This window comes from Hemiscyllium ocellatum, chromosome 17, assembly GCF_020745735.1.
Source record: "Hemiscyllium ocellatum isolate sHemOce1 chromosome 17, sHemOce1.pat.X.cur, whole genome shotgun sequence".
Classification (NCBI taxonomy): Eukaryota; Metazoa; Chordata; class Chondrichthyes; order Orectolobiformes; family Hemiscylliidae; genus Hemiscyllium; species Hemiscyllium ocellatum.
Genome location: NC_083417.1, coordinates 51,113,467 through 51,133,183, shown reverse-complemented (window position 1 = coordinate 51,133,183; position 19,717 = coordinate 51,113,467).

The following is a 19,717-nucleotide window of genomic DNA, read 5'->3' as shown; positions in this document are numbered from 1 at the left end:
GCTGGTAGGTATAGGGAATGTTGGATGATGAAAGAAATTGAAGGTTTGGTTAAGAAAAAGAAGAAAGCATATGTCAGGTATCGACAAGATAGATCGAGTGAATCCTTAGAGTCTAAAGGCAGTAGAAGTATACTTGAGAGGGAAATCAGGAGGGCAAAAGGGGACACGAGAGAGCTTGGCAAATAGTTAAGGACAAAAGGGTAACTAGGGAGACAATGGAGCCCCTCGATGATCAGCAAGGCAAACTTTGTGTGGAGCTGCAGATGGGGGAGATACTAAACGAGTATTTTACATCCGTATTTACTGAGGAAAAGAATATGGAAGATATAGACTGTAGGGAAATATATGATGACCTCTTGAAAAAATGTCCATATTACAGAGGAGGAACTGCTGGATGCCTCATTAAAGGTGTATATATCCCCAGGCCCTGATCAGGTGTACCCTAGAACTCTGTGGGAAGCTAGGGAAGTGATTGCTGAGCCCCTTGTTGAGATATTTGTATCATTGATAGTCATAGGTGAGGTGCTGGAAGACTGAAGGTTGGCTAACATGGTGCCACTGTTTAAGAAGGGTGGTAAAGGCAAGCCAGGGAACTATAGGCCAGTGAGCCTGACATCAGTAGTGGGCAAAGTGTTGGAGAGAATCCTGCGGGACTGGAGCTACGTGCTTTGGAAAGGCAAGGACTGATCAGGGATAGTCAGCATGGCTTTGTGCGTGGGAAATCATGTCTCAACAACTTGATTGAGTTTTTTTAAGAAGTAACAAAAAGAATTGATGAGGGCAGAGCGGTGGACGTGAGCTATGTGGACTTCAGTAAGGCATTCGACAAGGTTCCCCATGGGACACTACCTAACAAGGTTAGACCTCATGGAATATAGAAGAACTAGCCATTTGGATACAGAACTGGCTCAAAGGTAGAAGACAGAGGGTGGTGGAGGATTGTTTTTCAGACTGGAGGCCTGTGACCAGTGGAGTGCCACAAGGATTGGTGCTGGGTCTACTACTTTTTATCAGTTATATAAATGATTTGGATGTGAGCTTAAGAGGTCTAGTTAGTAAGTTTGCAAATGACACCAGAATTGGAGGTGTAGTGTACAGCGAAGAAAGTTACCTTTGGTTTACAACGGGATCTTGATTAGATGAGCCAATGGGCTGAGGAGTGGCAGATGGAGTTTAATTTAGATAAATGTGAGGTGCTGCATTTTGGGAAAGGAAATCCTAGCAGCTCATATACACTTAATGGTAAGGTCCTATGGAGTGTTGTTGAACAAAGAGACCTTGGAGTGCAGGTTCAAAGCTCCTTGAAAGTAGATTCGCAGGTAGATAGTATAGTGAAGAAGGCATTTGGTATGCTTTCCTTTATTGGTCATAGTATTGAGTACAGGTGTTGGGAGGTCATGTGGCTGTACAGGATATTGGTTAGACCATTTTTAGAATATTGCATGCAATTCTGGTCTCTTTCCTTCCTATCAGAAGGATGTTGTGAAACTTGAAAGGTTTCAGAAAAGATTTACAAGGATGTTGCTAGGGTTGGAGGGTTTGAGCTATAGGGAGAGGTTGAATAGGCTAGCACTGTTTTCCCTGAAAAGTCAGAGGCTGAGGGGTGACCTTCCAGAGCCTTATAAAATCATGAGGACATGGATAGGGTAAATAGACAAGTTATTTTCCCCGTGGCGGGAGTCCAGAGCTAGATGGCATAGATTTAGGGAGAGAGGGAAAAGATAATAAAAGAGACCTAAGGGGCAACATTTTCACACAGAGGGTGGTGCGTGTGTGGAATAGGCAGCCAGAAGAAGTGGTGGAGACTAGTACAATTGCAACATTTTAAAAGGCATTTGGATGGATATATGAACAGGAAGGGCTTGGAGGGATATGGGCCGAGTGCTGGCAGGTGGGACTAGACTGGGATGGGATATCTGGTCGGCATGGACAAGATGGATTGATGAGTCTTTTTCTGTGCTATCCATCTCTAAGTCTACCAGTTTTCCATTTAGAGACAATCAGAAATTAGGGATACCCATCTAACTAGAGTGACCAAGTAAGGAGGTATTTATAACCATTAGAGCTGCAAGGCCTAGGTTAATAGAATGTTCCTGATGCTTATGAAACATTAATTGAATTATTTCCTTCAGAAGTAGGACTACACATGAAAAGGAAAATGTCATCCTTTCTTCTAGATGCCTCCATTCCCCCACCCTGTAAGGACCACTAGTTAAAGATCTGTTTATCTCAAGAAGAATTTGCAGCCAATTCATTTAAAAACAACTCTCTTCCTTGTAACTCTGTAAGTAATTGTCAGGAGCAAGGACTCACTGAAACTAATAACATAGAGTGAAATATTTGTTGCTCTTAAACTTGATATTCCTTGTTTAAATGACACTAGTTACTTTTGTGAGCCTTTGGAATTTTGCTTGAGGGCAGTGGCTGTGTGAATAAATGTTTACTGGAGTGTAATGTCACATTGCTTGTTGCTTTTAGGTCTGACTTCTTGCCAAACCTCTTTATTTTCTTCAAATTTATTTACATTCAGATGAACCCTCTGCTTTCCTTAAAAAAAAATCTTCGAGGCTGCTGAATCTCTGAAACATAGCATCTTGGTTGTCCCAGTGTCTCAATGAGTATAGGAAATTAAATAACAGTTTGGTGTTTGTTAACCTGAAAATCATGATGTTATGCACATGGTCATATTTAAATTCTGACATAATGCTACCAATTACAAGCTTCATCTACATCTGTTGGTAACCCATTGAATCTAAGCTTCTAATGTGAAAACGTGTAATGTGATAGCAGTTACTTTAACGGCTGAAGGTAATTAAAATGGGGATAGAGAAAGCAGGTAGTTTCTATTTACTGAAAATGAAAATATTTGCTGTTCATCTTTCTGAATGTTCACTAATTCAGGAAAATTGCTGAAAGATTATGTGAACTGTTCAATGGTACAACAAGGGAGTGACTGTTCCTGATGCCTCTGCCATCAGGATGTCAGAAGTTTAGGACAAATTGGTCGATATCTGTGATCCTTGTTATGCAAAATAAATTGGATAATAGGTCTTGATGCAGACCTTCTGTAAATGTTGCACAGAAAATTATTCATAGTGCAACAATAATATTGCTTTCTCTCAACAAATGCTGCCAGACCTGCTGAGTTTCTCCAGCAGAGTTAATGTTTTGGGTCCAGTGACCATTCGTAAGAACTCTCAGGACTAGTGTTAACTACATTCTCTCTCCACAGATGCTGCCAGATTGGCTCAGTTCTTCACCAATTTTTGTTCCAGATCTTTGGCATCCACAGTCCTTTGTTTTCTAATATTATTAGTGTGGTCTGGTTAACAGCTGGACTTGAGTAGATGACAAGAAAGCTTTAAATGTAAATGACAAATTGGGGATGTTAATTCACCTAAAAAAAACCCAACAATTGATTAATAATTGCAGAATTAAGTTGAGCCAAATATCCCAATCAAAGCTTATGGTTTTTTAAATCTGAATGCATGCAGCATTTCTAACAAGGTAAGTGATTTTACAGTGCAAATAGAAATGAATGAATATTAGTTGGTAGCAATTTCAGAGATGGGGTAGCATGGTGATCAAGACTGCAAACTCTGTTTAAGAGGGGTTCAATATTCCAGAAGGGTAAGCAAAGAGGAAATGGAGGTGGGATAGCTTTATTAATAAAGGAAGGTGTCAGTGCATTGGTGAGAAATGGTATAAATGCAATACAGTAGGGTGGTATCACTTTGGGAAAGGTGTTTCAGGAGATGTCTGTAGGCCCATGAGAGTTGCCTCACTAGGACAAAGCATAGATCTGGAAATGATGGAGGCATGTAAGAAGGACATTACAATGATAGGATATTGGGAATCCTCGAGGATCAGAGGGACAATTGTGTGTGGGCACGCACCTGGCTCCTTAGGTTATCAATGCACTTGGATGAAGTAGTTAAAAAGGGATATGGGATTCTTGCCTGTATTAGCACAGGCATAGAGTTTAAGAGCAAGGTGATTATGCTAGAGCCGTATAAAACCACAGTTACAACATTGTGCTGTTCTGGAATCTACATCATGGGAAGCAAGTAATTGCACTGCAGAGAATGCAGAGAAGGTTTAGCAGGGTGTTCCTGGGGTAGACAGTTTTAGTTAGAAGTTGGACAGATTGGGGTTGTTTTCCTTCAAGCAGATGGGATTGAGAGAGGACATAGAATCATAGCATCACTACAGAGTGGAAGCAGACCATCCAGCCTGTTGAGTCCACACTGACCCTCCAAAGACCAACCCTACCAGATCCATGCCCTTACCATCTCCCTGTAACTCTGCATTTCCCATGCCTAATCCCCTTACCTGCACATCCATGGACTGTGGGAGGAAACCAAAACACCCAGAGGAAACCCACGCAGGCACGGGGAGAATGTGCAATACTCCACACAATCGGTCACCTAAGGCTGGAATCAAACCTGGATCCTTGGCGCTGAGGCAGCACTGCTAAGGACTGAGCCATCATTCTGCCCTGATTGAGATGTGTAAAATTGAGGAGCATGCTGCAGGCATAGATTTAAGTTAAGGGGTAAAAAGTTTACAGATGATTTGAGGAGAAACTCTTAAACATAGAGGGTGGTAGGAATCTAGAATTCACTGTAAGGGTTGTACAGAGAGAAACATTTAAGAACTATTTAGATATGCATTTGTGATACCAAGGTATACAAGACTATGACCAAGTGCTGGAAAATTGGATGAGAATAAGTGGTTTTTGACTGTTGCGGGGCCGATGGATTGGAGGGCTTTTTCCTGTACTGTTGACCTCTGTACAATTCTCTTGGGTGATTTTAATCTACATATTGATTGTCCAGTCAGAGAGGTAAGGTTAACCATTGAAAGAATAGTTTGTATTATGGCTTTTAAGATAGTTGCATTGCTGTCATGGGACGTGGGCATTGCTGGCTGGACAGCATTTATTGTCTATCTCTAATTGCCTTTGAGAAGGTGATGGTGAGCTGCCTTCTGATCATGTGCTGCAGATAGACCCACAATGACATTAGGGAGGGAATTTCAGGATTTTGATCCAGCAACAGTGAAGGAACGGCAATATATTTCTAAGTCAGGATGGTGAGTAGCTTGATGGGGAACTTGAAGGTGGTGGTGTTCCCTTGTCTTCCAGTGTTCATGGGTTTGGAAGGTCTATCGCAGGATCTATGGTGAATTTCTGCAGTGCATCTTGTAGGTATACGCTGCTGCTATTGAGGGTCAGTGCTGGAGGGAGTGCATGCAGTGCCAATTGAGCAGGCTGCTTTGTCCTGGATGGGGTCAAACTTCTTGAGAGTTATGCACTGATCCAGGTAAGTGGAGATTATTCCGTCATACTCTTGATTTGTGCCTTGTAGATGGGAGACAGACTTTAGGGAAGGAAGTATTTAATTTCCACAGTATTCCTAGCCTCTGTCCTACTCTTGTAGCTACTGTGTTTATTTGGTGAGTCCAGTTGGGTTTCTGGTCAATGATAATCCCCAGGACATTGGGAAATTCAGTATAGTAACACTGCTAAATGTTAAGGGGCAGTGATTGGATTGTCTCCTATTGTTGTTTGTCAAATCCTGGCATTTGTGTGATGTAAATGTTACTTGCCACTTGTCAGCCCAAACCTGGATATTATCCAGATCTCGTCATATTTAACGATGGACTGCTTCAGTACCTGAGGAGTCATGACCTGAATACTAAAGTCATCAGTGACCATCCCTAGCTCTGGCCTTATGATGGAGGGCACGTTATTGATGAAGCAGCTAGAGATATTTGGGACCAGAGCACTACCTAGTGAGGAACTCCTGAGATGTCCTGGAGCTGAGATGACTGTCCAACCACCACAACCATCTTTCTATGTGCTAGGTATGACTCCAAACAACAGTGTTTTTTTTAGATGTAGGTTTGCTTGGTGAGCTAGAAGGTTCATTTTCAGATGTTTCATCACCTTTCTAGGTAACATCTTCAGTGAGCCCCTGGATGATGTCACTGAAGATGTTACCTAGTATGGTGACGAAACATCTGAAAATGAACCTTCCAACTCAGTGAGCAAACCTACCTCCAAAACCTCAACCTGAGAGATCTGGTTATCCTCACGCTTGAATCGCAGAACGTTTATATACAGGTACAGCAATTATTTAAGAAAACAAATACAGGTAGTCCTTGAATAACACACGATCTGGCAGTGTGATATGCTTATGATGTCACTGAGGAATTAAGGAACAGTATTTTCGAGAATGATTACCTCTGTTTGCAATAGCACGATTCTAGCGGTGATCATTTTGTATATCCTGAGCATGTGCCAATGTCAGCTGCCAACAGAGCAGCTTTCTGTGAGACCTACATCGAGTAGCTTCCTGCGAAAGGTACATTGTTCCTAGCTTATCCCTTTTATCGAAAAAGTGGATGGGCATGGTGTAATGCACCAGGCCAGAATCCCTCAACATATTTTAAGAAGGTAGCCTATTTGAAAGGCAGATGTGATGTGGTTATTCCAAGTTTGATGTAGCTGGTCAAATCACTCTGCTTTAAGCAAAACAATTTATTTATACACTACAGGTTGTGGGGAGTGTTGCTGAATAAAGAGACCTTGGAGTGCAGGTTCATAGCTCCTTGAAAGTGGAGTCGCAGGTAGATAGGATAGTGAAGAAGGCATTTGGTATGCTTTCCTCTTTTGGTCAGAGCATTGAGTACAGGAGTTGAGAAGTCATGTTGTGGCTGTACAGGACATTGGTTAGGCCACTGTTGGAATATTGCGTGGAATTCTGTTTTCCTTCCTATTGGAAGGATGTTGTGAAACATGAAAGGGTTCAGAAAAGATTTATAAAGGATGTTGCCAGGATTGGAGGATTTGAGCTAGAAGGAGAGGCTGAATAGGCTGGGCCTGTTTTCCCTGGAGTGATGGAGGCTGAGGGGTGACTTTATAGAGGTTTATAAAATGATGAGGGGCATGGATAGGCTAAATAGATAACCTCTTTTCTCTGGAGTGGGGGAGTCCAGAACGAGAGAGCGTAGGTTCAGGGTGAAAGAGGAAAGATTTAAATGGGACCTAAGGGGCAACTTTTTCACACAGAAGGTGGTGCATGGATGGAACGAGCTGCCAGAGGAAGTGGTGTTGGATGGTACAATTACAACATTTAAAAGGTATCTCGATGGGTATATGAGTAGGAAGGGTTTGGAGTGATATGGGCCAAGTACTGGCAAATGGGACTAGATTAGGTTAGGCTATCTGGTCGGCATGGATTGAAGGGTCTGTTTCCATGCTGTACGTCTCTATGACTACAGTTGAATTATGAACAAAAGAAAACTCAATTTAGAAGAATGTAACTATTGCGCCCAATACAGCAACTTAACTAAGGAGCTGTTCCAATCCAGATATACCTCATTAACACACCCCTTGACAAAAAGGGAAATTGAAACAGATTCTTACAGGCAGGAGGGAACAATATCCAAAGAGATTTTCGATAGAAAGTCAGTCAAGAATCATTCGCTGAATCTTACAACCTTTCTTGGATTCCAGTATCTTGTGACTGCCACAGCTAAACCAAACTAGAAAAGCCCGAATTAGGAGAACTGGCCACTCCCCTGCCATTGTTGCACTAGGCTTTTTCTGGGCGCTTCAGCACCTCTGCCTTTACCAACTCTGTTTTCTAAAAAAATAACCAAGGACAAAATAACCTTGATAAAGCGTCAGCATCATCATAACAGTGACAAGAATGTTAGCAAGAAGCGTCCTGGTGATAAAATTATGGACGGTGAATGCAAAAGAGCGGCTATAACTCTGGAAGAGAAGCTAGATATTATAATGGTTTTGAGTGTATGGAGAGAATGTGTGATATAGCTCGCTTAACAGGAATGAGAGAGTCTACTACACACCATGATGACCCTCTGTCCTTGCATTAACAATATGTTTTTAAATGTACTGTGTTAATTTTTTTCATTGATAAATATGAACTATATCTTCATTCTGGCTGTGCTATACTTTGCATTAGACTTTTGGGTGAGTGTTGAGCAATCGTGAGTGATATTTTTTGCTGGTCTCCCCCTAAACCCATATTTCTCATAGGCCCCATTATTTCTAATCGATTTTCTATTAAGCAAAGTTTCACTGGAACACAACTATGGCATTATAGGAGAACTACCTGTAGAATGTTGTTATTAAAGGAGAAATTAAATACAAAAGTAGCAAGATAATGCTGCGGTTGTACAGGGAATTGGTGAGGGCCCTTGTGGAGTACTGTGCATAGGACTGATCATTTGATTTAAATAATGATGTAAATGAATCGGAAGTGGTTCCAAGATGGTTTACTAGATTAGTACCTGCAATAGCAGATTGTTCTATGATGAAATATTGGACTCGCCAGTTTGGTTTGACTGGATTTTGGAAGATTGTTAGAGTAGATGTAGAGAGGATATTTCCTTTATCGGAGAATCAAGATCCAGGGGTGACTATTTGTTTGAAAATCTGTGATTACCCTTTTAAGATTGGGTAACCTTCCTGAAAAGATTGTGGAAGCAGAGACCATGAATATCTTTAAGGTAGAGATAGATTATTGTTGAATAGAGAGGGTGAAATGATACGAGGCAGTCAGGAATGAGGTTATGAATCAGATTTGCCATGATTTCATCAAATGGCAGAGCAGGTACACATGGGGCTGAATGGCCTCAAGTTGCTCTTTGTTTGTATGTTGGTATATTTGTCCTTACTGTGGTGGTAAGCTGCCACTTTGAACTGTTGCAGTCCATGTAGATATACCCATAGTGCCATGATGAAGCAATTGGATTTTAATCCACTGACAGTGAAAGAACAATGATAGAATTCTAAGTCAGGATAATGTGTGGTTTGGAGGGCCTCTTGTATGTGACGTTATTTCCATGTATCCTTCTAGGTAGTAAATATAGGAAATTTGGAAGCTGCTGTCAGTTGAGGATTGGCACAATGCTGTAGTTCATCTTGTAGATGGCCAATGTTGACAGTATGAGTCAATGGAAAAGTGTAGTGCTGGAAAAGCACAGTAGGTCAGGCATTGGGGTGGGAGGGAGTCTTTGAGATTGAGAATCAAGACTGGTAATCAAGTAGACAGCTTTTGACTTGAATGGTGTCATGTTGCTTGAGTAATTTTGGAAAAACAGTTAAGTGGAGAATATTCCATCACACTCCTGACCTGTGCTTTTTAGGTGATGGACAGGCAGTGGGGAATTTAGAGGGAAGTTTCTGGGCAATGAAATCCCAGCCTTTGACCTGCTTCTGTAGCCACAGAATCGATTTGGCTGGTCCAGTTCAGTTTTGCATCAATGTAAGATGTTGAGTCATGAAGTTATAATATAGGGGCTAACAAATTTTCATTCCATTGACTGATTTAATACTGGGACTTCCATTTGAAAGAAAACAACTTTAAATAAGCCAGACACTGTCTTAAAATAGCAAACTTTGAGAAGGTTTAAAGCTCAGGTTGAGATTCTGAATGTAAGTTTGCTCACTAAGCTGGAAGATTTGTTTTGAGAGGTTTCGTCACCATACTAGGTAATATCATCAGTGAGCCTCTGGTGAAGCGCTGGTGTTATGTCCACTTTCTATTTGTGCTTAGGTTTCCTTGGGTTGGTGATGTCATTTCCAGTTCTTTTTCTCGGAGGTGGTACATGGGATCTAAATCAATGTGTTTGTTGATAGAGTTCCAGTTGGAGTGCTATGCTCCTAGGTATTGTTGTGTGTGTCTCTGTTTGGTTTGGCCTAGGGTGGAGGTATTGTTCCAGTCAATGTGGTGTCTCTCCTCATCTGTATGTAAGGACATTAGTGAGAGTGGATCATGTCTTTTTGTGATCATGTATCCTGGTGGCTTGCTTTCTTGTCCAATGCAGTGTTTGTTACAGTCCTTGCACGGTATTTTGTAAATGACATTAGTTTTGCTTGTTGTCTGTATAGGGTTTTTCAAGTTCGTTAGCTGCTGTTTTAGTATGTTGGTGGGTTTGTGGGCTATCATGATGCCAAGGGGTCTGAGGAGTCTGGCAGTCATTTCTGAGATGTCTTTGATGTAGGGGAGTGTGGTTAGGGTTTCTGGACGTGTTTTGTCTGCTTGTTTGGGTTTGTTGCTGAGAAATCAGCGGCCTGTGTTCATTGGGTACCCATTCTTTTTGAATACACGGTATAGGTGATTTTCCTCTGCTCTGCTTAGTTCCTCTGTGCTGCAGTGTGTTGTGGCTCATTGAAATAATGTTCTGATGCAGCTTTGTTTGTGGATGTTGGGATGATTGCTTCTGTAGTTCAGTATTTGGGCCGTATATGTTGTCTTCCTATAGAAGCTGGTTTGAAGTTCTCCATTGATTGTTCGTTCTACTGTGATGTCTAGAAATGGCAGTTTGTTGTTGTTTTCCTCCTCTTTTTAGTGAATTTTATGCCAGTAAGGTTATTGTTGATGGTCTTGAAGGTTTCTTCTAGTTTGTTTCATTTAGTGATGACAAAGGTGTCATCCACGTAGTGGACTCAAAGTTTGGGTTGGATGGTTGGCAGAGCTGTTCGTTCGAGTCTCTGCATTACTGCCTCTGCTAAGAACCCTGATATCGGAGATCCCATGGATGTTCCATTGGTTTGTCTGTAGGTTTTGTTTTTGAAGGTGAAGTGGGTGGTAAGGCATAGGTCCACTAACTTGATGGTGTTGTCTTTGCTGATAAAGTTAGTGGAAGCTAACCTACCTAACCTAATGTTATCCTACCTGCAGACAAAGGATGCTTGACAGTCATTTTAAATCAGATTACTGTACATTGAGAAAGTGAATCCACTGCTTGCAGATACCAACAAGTGGCGATAGATCTGACCCCCATAGCTAGAGAGCCGAATTACAGCCTTACTTAAGAAAATTCACATATCTGGAGAAGTAAACAAGACAGACTTCCAAAAACTGAAACCAGATGGATCCAACACACGCTTCTACGGTTTACCCAAAATTCACAAACCAGGAGCTTCCCTCAGACCCATAGTCTCACTACTGGGAGGACCAATGTACAGATTAGCCAAGGAGCAACACCAAAGACTAAAACACTTAGTAGAAGACTCACGCCACTCCATCCACTCCACCCAAGGATTCCTGAAGACCATCAAAGACACCAAGAAAGAAAGGGATGAAATAATGGTCTCCTTTGATGTAACAGCTCTGTTCACATCCATTAACATCAACCTGGCCACGAAACATTGACTACGTTATTAGAAGACCCAATGACACATACACAAAACACCACCAACTTCATCAGCCAGGACAGTATCGTCAAGCGAGTGGACTTATGCCTCACCACTAGAAGAAACCTTCAAACCAGCAAAAATACTGTCACTGGCACTATTCCACACTGGCACTATTCCAGGTACAATTAGTTATGATATAACATGATAGTTCCATTCTTGTGTGATCTCACATTCTAAGAAAATCGCACAACAGTTGCGCCATTTAAACCAATGAGGCCAGAGTCGTATTCTAGCCAATACAGGTACGGAGAGTTCACATTCTACAAATAATGGTCCAAATTCTTCAATTGCATTAAAGGCAATTCACATTGAAAAAATATGTGCTATAGCAGAACCGTCTGTATTTGTTTGGTAAATCTTCTCTGAATTGTTTCTAATATACTTACATCCTTCCATAAATAGGATCCTGAACTGTACAGTACTCTAGATGTAGCCTCACTAATAGCTTGTATACCTGAAGCAAAGCCTCTTGTTTGTTCATATCCCCTCTTGATAAATGATAATATTCTACTAGCCATCCTACTTACTTGGTGTACCAAAATACTAACTTGCTGTGATTCATGCATGAGGATATCCAAAAAGCACTGAGTCTCAGCTCAGCAATCTCTCATCATTTAGATAATGTTAATTTTTAATTCCTCCTGTCAAAATGACCAGTTAGGTAAAAACAATGACTGCAGATGCTGGAAACCAGATTCTGGATCAGTGGTGCTGGAAGAGCACAGCAGTTCAAGCAGCAGCAAAATCGACATTTCGGGCAAAAGCCCTTCCCCACCCCTTTCTGCCTTCCACAAAGACCGTTCCCTTCGTGACTACCTGGTCAGGTCTACGCCCCCCTACAACCCACCCTCCCATCCTGGCACTTTCCCCTGCCACCGCAGGAACTGTAAAACCTGTGCCCACACCTCCTCCCTCACCTCTATCCAAGGCCCTAAAGGAGCCTTCCACATCCACTGCACATCCACTAATATCATTTATTGTATCCGTTGCTCCCGATGCAGTCTTCTCTACATTGGGGAGACTGGGCGCCTCCTAGCAGAGCGCTTTAGGGAACATCTCTGGGACACCCGCACCAATCAACCACACTGCCCCGTGGCCCAACATTTCAACTCCCCCCTCCCACTCTGTCGAGGACATGGAGGTCCTGGGCCTCCTTCACCGCCGCTCCCTCACCACCAGACGCCTGGAGGAAGAACGCCTCATCTTCCGCCTTGGAACACTTCAACCCCAGGGCATCAATGTGGACTTCAACAGTTTCCTCATTTCTCCTTCCCCCACCTCACCCTAGTTCCAAATTTCCAGCTCAGCATTGTCACCATGACTTGTCCGGACTTGTCCTACCTGCCTATCTTCTTTTCCACCTATCCACTCCACCCTCTCCTCCCTGACCTATCATCTTCATCCCCTCCCCCACTCTCCCATTGTACTCTATGCTACTTTCTTCCCACCCCCACCCTCCTAGTTTATCTCTCCACGCTTCAGGCTCTCTGCCTTTATTCCTGATGAAGGGCTTTTGCCCGAAACGTCGATTTCGCTGCACTTTGGATGCTGCCTGAACTGCTGTGCTCTTCCAGCACCACTGATCCAGAAAATGACCAGTTAGTCAATTTGCCACATCTTTGTCCACTCACCTAACCTGTTAATATCATTTGTTGCCTCATATCCTCTTTGGAACTTCTTTTCTTGCCCTATCTTTATAGATGCCATGGAGTGATGTGCTGATCGATGTGTACGCAGCACAGGAGTATGGGTCAGTACTGAGATTGCCTCTCGTACTCACCAATTGTACCTCCATCCTTTCACTGAAGTCTTTGATATAATGTAAATAGGTGAGTTCCTAACAAAATGCCAGTGGCGCATCACTCATTACAACTTGCCAGTTTGAAAAAGACCCTGTTGTGCCTACTCTTTGCTTTCTGTTAACCACTTGATCTTCTGTCCATGCAGAAATGGCAAACCTGATGCCATGAGTTTCTGTTTTGACAAAAACCTCTGTGGAACTTAATCAAACACTTTCTGAAAATGTAAGTATAGTATTTTAGATATGGTCTCACCAGTGACTTGTATACCCGTAGGATAGGTACATAGCATTCCCTTTATTCACACCATGGGTTACTTTCTCAAAAAACTCCAATAGTTTGGTCAACATTATTTACCTTTCACGCAATCACTTTAACCACCTGCTATAACGTCTTCACAACTTCTAACTTTTTCCCTCTGATAGATGCTAAGCTAAAAGGCCAATAGTTTCCTGCTTTCTGTCTTCCTCCTTTGTTGAATTAAGGAGGTACCTTTAAATCGTGAACATTTTGGAAAAACTACTCAGCAGGTATTTGTTTAATACCCTTTAATGAAATACATCAGGAACCTATCCAACCCCAATAAGCATTTTTCAGCCTTTAGGTCCAGAATTTGCACATAACCACTTCTCTGGTGATCACTGTTTTGCTGAGTTCCTGGTTTCCAGTTGTTTCTGGGTGTTACTTCAATCTTGTGCACTTGTGATCTCCAGCACTCAGATGGTGATCAACTGGGCAATCACAGAGTCTCTGAGAGTCAGTCTCACTACTGCGTACACACCAATCAGTACATCACTCCACGGCAACCACTTTGAGTGAGAGAAAAGTACATCCTCCTTACAGGCTTTGCCTGCCTGTTGTATCATGTTTCAGTTTGGTTCAGATGGACCACCATTTCAGTATAAAGTAAATTTTGTGGTGACAATGCAAACAAATCAATCAGAACTATACACAGTACAGAGGTGTGAAGCCAGTATCCTGTCTGTGTGGGCTCTGTGTAAGAGCAGCTCACCTAATTCTACTCTGCCCAGTCTCTGTAGATCTGCAGGGCTTTTTTGCTTCAGCTGCTTATCTAGTAGGTCCATGTAGGACGAAGGAAAATTGAGGCGAATGCCCTGCATCCAATATTCAAGCAACGTAGGCTGACCAGGCTCCATGGAACAAATAGTGACCGAGGAAGTGACCTCATGTACCTCCATGTTTGAAAGGAGCCAGCAAAATTCTGGCTGTTCCAGAGGGCTGGATCCTGCAGCAGAGGCCTACCTGCAGTGTGAGCAGCTGCAGAGTCACCGCATGAAGTGCAAGGTCAAACAATGAGTGATGAACCTAGATCACCTTGAAAAAAATCTTTGAGGAGAAAGTGAGGTCTGCAGATGCTGGAGATCAGAGCTGAAAATGTGTTGCTTGAAAAGCGCAGCAGGTCAGGCAGCATCCAAGGAACAGGAGATTCGATGTTTCGGGCCAGAGCCCTTCATCAGGAATGAGGAAAGTGTGTCCAGCAGGCGAAGATAAAAGGGAGGAAGGGACTTGGGGGAGGGGCGATGGAGATGTGATAGGTAGAGGGAGGGTCAAGGTGTGGGTGATAGGCTGGAGTGGGGTGGGGGCGGAGAGGTCAGGAAGAAGATTGCAGTTTAGGGATTCGAATCCCTCGAACTCAGCACCGCCTTCCTAACCTGCAATCTTCTTCCTGACCTCTCCGCCCCCACCCCACTCCGGCCTATCACCCTCACCTCGACCTCCTTCCACTTATCACATCTCCATCACCCCTCCCCCAAGTCCCTCCTCCCTACCTTTTATCTTAACCTGCAGGACACACTTTCCTCATTCCTGATGAAGGGCTTATGCCCGAAACGTCGAATTTCCTGTTCCTTGGATGCTGCCTGACCTGCTGCGCTTTTCCAGCAACACATTTTCACCTTGAGAAAAAGCCAAACATTTACAAATTCCTAACAGAATGTGAAAATTCTGTTTATAACTATTAAAGAAAGGTATTTTCATGTTTTGAAACATAGGATTGTGCCATTCAGCTCATCCAGTGTGTTCCATCATTCAATGAGATCATGGTTCATATGTGGCATAAATCCAAATGCAGTCATTTCACCTGATGGAGGAGCTGTGCTCTGAAAGCTTGTGATTTCAAATAAACCTGTTGGATTGTAGCCTGGTGTTGTGTGACTTCTAATGTAATTAATAATAGTATTAGCGCAATAGAAAGGAATGTGTTTAGGCAACCAGCAAGCGAAAATAGTTTGGGTAGAGATGGAAATTAAGCAAGAACTCATTTGTGGGGATGGTGTACGGGCCTCATAACAGTAAACATACAGTAGGGTGGAGCATGAAAGAAGAAATAAAGAGACCGTATCAGAAAGGCATGGCAATGATTATGGCAGATTTTCTTTTGGATGTCCTTATATGTGGATAAGAACGGTGCATGATCTATGGTACACACTGTAATGAAGTGATTATCACCTGGTTTCTGTGTTTTGCATTCAGTTTCCAACTCCATGATATGTCCCATCTCAGGCCTTATCTTCACCCCTATGTCACTGCTCACATTTCTCGACCTCTGATCAAGTATCTCATTGCCATAATTCCTTTATCAGTTTTTTTCTCTATATCTCTCTAGGGAAGTGCCTTGGCATGATTTGTTATGTTAAGGGTGCTATTAAAATGCAAGTTGTCAACATGAACAAACCTCACCCACTATTGCATGTATTATGTCCTTTAACCCAATGTAGCTACGTATGATATTTCTACTCAAGTAAATATTTGGATACCAGCAAATTCTGATTTTCACATGTCATGGATGACACTGATACTTCTCAAAGTGGCCCTATATTCCCCCAACTATGCTGCATCTCTCCTTTCTAGATTCAATGATCTACAATTTAAATGATCTGGTCCTGTCACTGTGACTGTACAATTTCAATTCAGGAGTTAAAAAAGGGGAGCAACAGATCATTAAATTCCTACACCCACCAAAGACTCTAATTTGTCCAATCGAATTTGGAAATGTACAATCATTAGGATCATCACTCCAATACCCCCTCACCCAATCTCTCCATCACACCCATCATCCCCATCACCCCCAACATCCCCAACACTCCAACACTCCATCATCCCAACACCTCAACACCCCCTCACCATCCCAACACCTCTACACCCCCTCACCCCCTCGCCCTATTGCCCCATCACTCCATTGCCCCAACACTCATCGCCCCAACACCCCATCAGCCTATCATCTCGTCATCTCAGCAAGTCTCCAGCAACCACCTCCATACTCTCCACTTACCAATCCCACCCAATCTAACTATTGTGGGGCATTCAACCATTGGATTTTGCAATTGACCTGTTGCACCATAAGTAACTAAAATGCTGCGTGTTAATGTGAGTGGTGAAGCAAAACTATATCTACATTTGTTAATGTAAAGCAAAGATGCTGGAAATCTGAAACAAAAACAAATTGCTGGAGAAGCTCAGCAGGTCTGGCAACATCTGTGGAGAGAAAGCAGAGTTATTGTTTTGGATCCAGTGACCCTTCCTCAGAACAGCCTTTGGACTCAACGTTGACTTTGCCTTCTCTCCCCAGATGCTGCCTGACTTTACAGAGTTTCGCCAGCAATTTCTGTTTTTGTTCTGCATTTGTTATTGTGATTGGTCCCATAGGGGAAAGATTCAAAAGGATACAGAGGATGGTATAAATGTATGGTGTATTCAAAGGGTCATTTTGTATGTGAGTGCATTTATATTGCTTAATATAACATTCCATAAATATCCTAAAATGCTCAAATTTTAGAATAATTTGAATATTTGTAAAATGTAAATTCAATTCAGTGGCCACAATTTTCATTTTGAAACCTTTCTCTCAAACAGGAGCGTAATACTGAATAAATAATTGAACGAAATCTATCTTCAGCAGGTAAGGAAGACTGGAGAACTCCTGCGTACAGATGCTGTTATCTGTTAAATTGTCAGTAAATTATATGTGCATCTTTCTCCACCATGTGGACAAAAGCTGAATAACATATTTTAGCCTTCTCATTTTGCTTTAATTCTGTCATAGAGTCAGGTGTAGGACAGAATCATCTGAGCGATTTGGACTACTAGGAGATTTGTGGGAGAATTGGATGAGAGTTCTGGCACAGCCTATCCTGATTTTTGAAGCATCTCGCTCCATTTTAAAGCAAAGACAAAGAACAATACTGCACAGGAACAGGCCCTTCGGCCCTCCAAGCCTATGCTGCCACATTTTGCCCTTCCATACTAAAACTGTCATCAGTCACAGGATCTGTATCCCTCTATTCCCTTCCTCTTCATGTATTCGTCCAGGTGCTTCTTGAATGCTGCTGTTGGCTTCCATCACCACCTCGGGTAAAAAATGAGGTCTGCAGATGCTGGAGATCACAGCTGCAAATGTGTTGCTGGTCAAAGCACAGCAGGTTAGGCAGCATCTCAGGAATAGAGAATTCGACGTTTCGAGCATAAGCCCTTCATCAGGAATAAGAGAGAGAGAGCCAAGCAGGCTGAGATAAAAGGTAGGGAGGAGGGACTAGGGGGAGGGGCGATGGAGGTGGGATAGGTGGAAGGAGGTCAAGGTGAGGGTGATAGGCCGGAGTGGGGTGGGGGCGGAGAGGTCAGGAAGAGGATTGCAGGTTAGGAGGGCGGTGCTGAGTTGAGGGAACCGACTGAGACAAGGTGGGGGGAGGGGAAATGAGGAAGCTGGAGAAATCTGAATTCATACCTTGTGGTTGGAGGGTTCCCAGGCGGAAGATGAGGCGCTCCTCCTCCAGCCGTCGTGTAGTTGTGTTCTGCCGGTGGAGGAGTCCAAGGACTTGCATGTCCTCGGTGGAGTGGGAGGGGGAGTTAAAGTGTTGAGCCACGGGGTGATTGGGTTGGTTGGTTCGGGCGGCCCAGAGGTGTTCTCTGAAGCGTTCCGCAAGTAAGCGGCCTGTCTCACCAATATAGAGGAGGCCACATCGGGTGCAGCGGATGCAATAGATGATGTGTGTGGAGGTACAAGTGAACTTGTGGCGGATATGGAAGGATCCCTTGGGGCCTTGGAGGGAAGTGAGTGTGGAGGTGTGGGTGCAAGTTTTACATTTCCTGCGGTTGCAGGGGAAGGTGCCGGGGGTGGAGGTTGGGTTGGTGGGGGGTGTGGATCTGACAAGGGAGTCACGAAGGGAGTGGTCCTTGCGGAACGCTGATAGGGGAGGGGAGGGAAATATATCCTTGGTGGTGGGGTCCGTTTGGAGGTGGCGGAAATGGCGGCGGATGATACGTTGTATGTGCAGGTTGGTGGGGTGGTAGGTGAGAACCAGTGGGGTTCTGTCTTGGTGGCGGTTGGAGGAGCGGGGTTCAAGGGCGGAGGAGCGGGAAGTGGAGGAGATGCGGTGGAGGGCATCGTCGATCACGTCTGGGGGGAATCTGCGGTCCTTGAAGAAGGAGGCCATCTGGGCTGTGCGGTGTTGGAATTGGTCCTCCTGGGAGCAGATGCGGCGGAGACGAAGGAATTGGGAATATGGGATGGCGTTTTTACAGGGGGCAGGGTGGGAGGAGGTGTAGTCCAGGTAGCTGTGGGAGTCAGTCGGTTTATAATAGATGTCTGTGTTGAGTCGGTCGCCCGAGATAGAAATGGAAAGGTCTAGGAAGGGGAGGGAGGAGTCTGAGACAGTCCAGGTGAATTTCAGGTCGGGATGGAAGGTGTTAGTAAAGTTGATGAACTGTTCAACCTCCTCGTGGGAGCACGAGGCAGCGCCGATACAGTCATCGATGTAGCGGAGGAAAAGGTGGGGGGTGGTGCCAGTGTAGTTGCGGAAGATGGACTGTTCCACATATCCTACGAAGAGGCAGGCATAGCTGGGGCCCATGCGGGTGCCCATGGCAACTCCTTTAGTTTGGAGGAAGTGGGAGGATTGAAAAGAGAAGTTATTCAGGGTGAGGACCAGTTCAGTCAGTCGAAGGAGGGTGTCAGTGGAAGGGTACTGGTTGGTGCGGCGGGAAAGGAAGAAGCGGAGGGCTTTGAGTCCTTCGTGATGGGGGATGGAGGTGTACAGGGACTGGATGTCCATAGTGAAAATAAGGCGTTGGGGACCGGGGAAGCGAAAATCCTGGAGGAGGTGGAGGGCGTGGGTGGTCCTGGAGGAGGTGGAGGGCGTGGGTGGTCCTCCTCTTATCGCCCCCTAGCGGACGCCTCCTCTTATCGCCCCCTAGCGGACGCCTCCTCTTATCGCCCCCTTGACCACGACCCCACCTCCCACCACCAAACCATCATCTCCCAGACCATCCAGGACCTCATCACCTCAGGGGATCTCCCATCCACCGCCTCCAACCTCATAGTCCCACAACCCCGCACCGCCCGTTTCTACCTCCTGCCCAAAATCCACAAACCTGCCTGCCCCGGCCGACCCATTGTCTCAGCCTGCTCCTGCCCCACCGAACTCATCTCCCAATACCTCGACACGGTCCTGTCCCCTTTAGTCCAAGAACTCCCCACCTACATTCGGGACACCACCCACGCCCTCCACCTCCTCCAGGATTTTCGCTTCCCCGGTCCCCAACGCCTTATTTTCACTATGGACATCCAGTCCCTGTACACCTCCATCCCCCATCACGAAGGACTCAAAGCCCTCCGCTTCTTCCTTTCCCGCCGCACCAACCAGTACCCTTCCACTGACACCCTCCT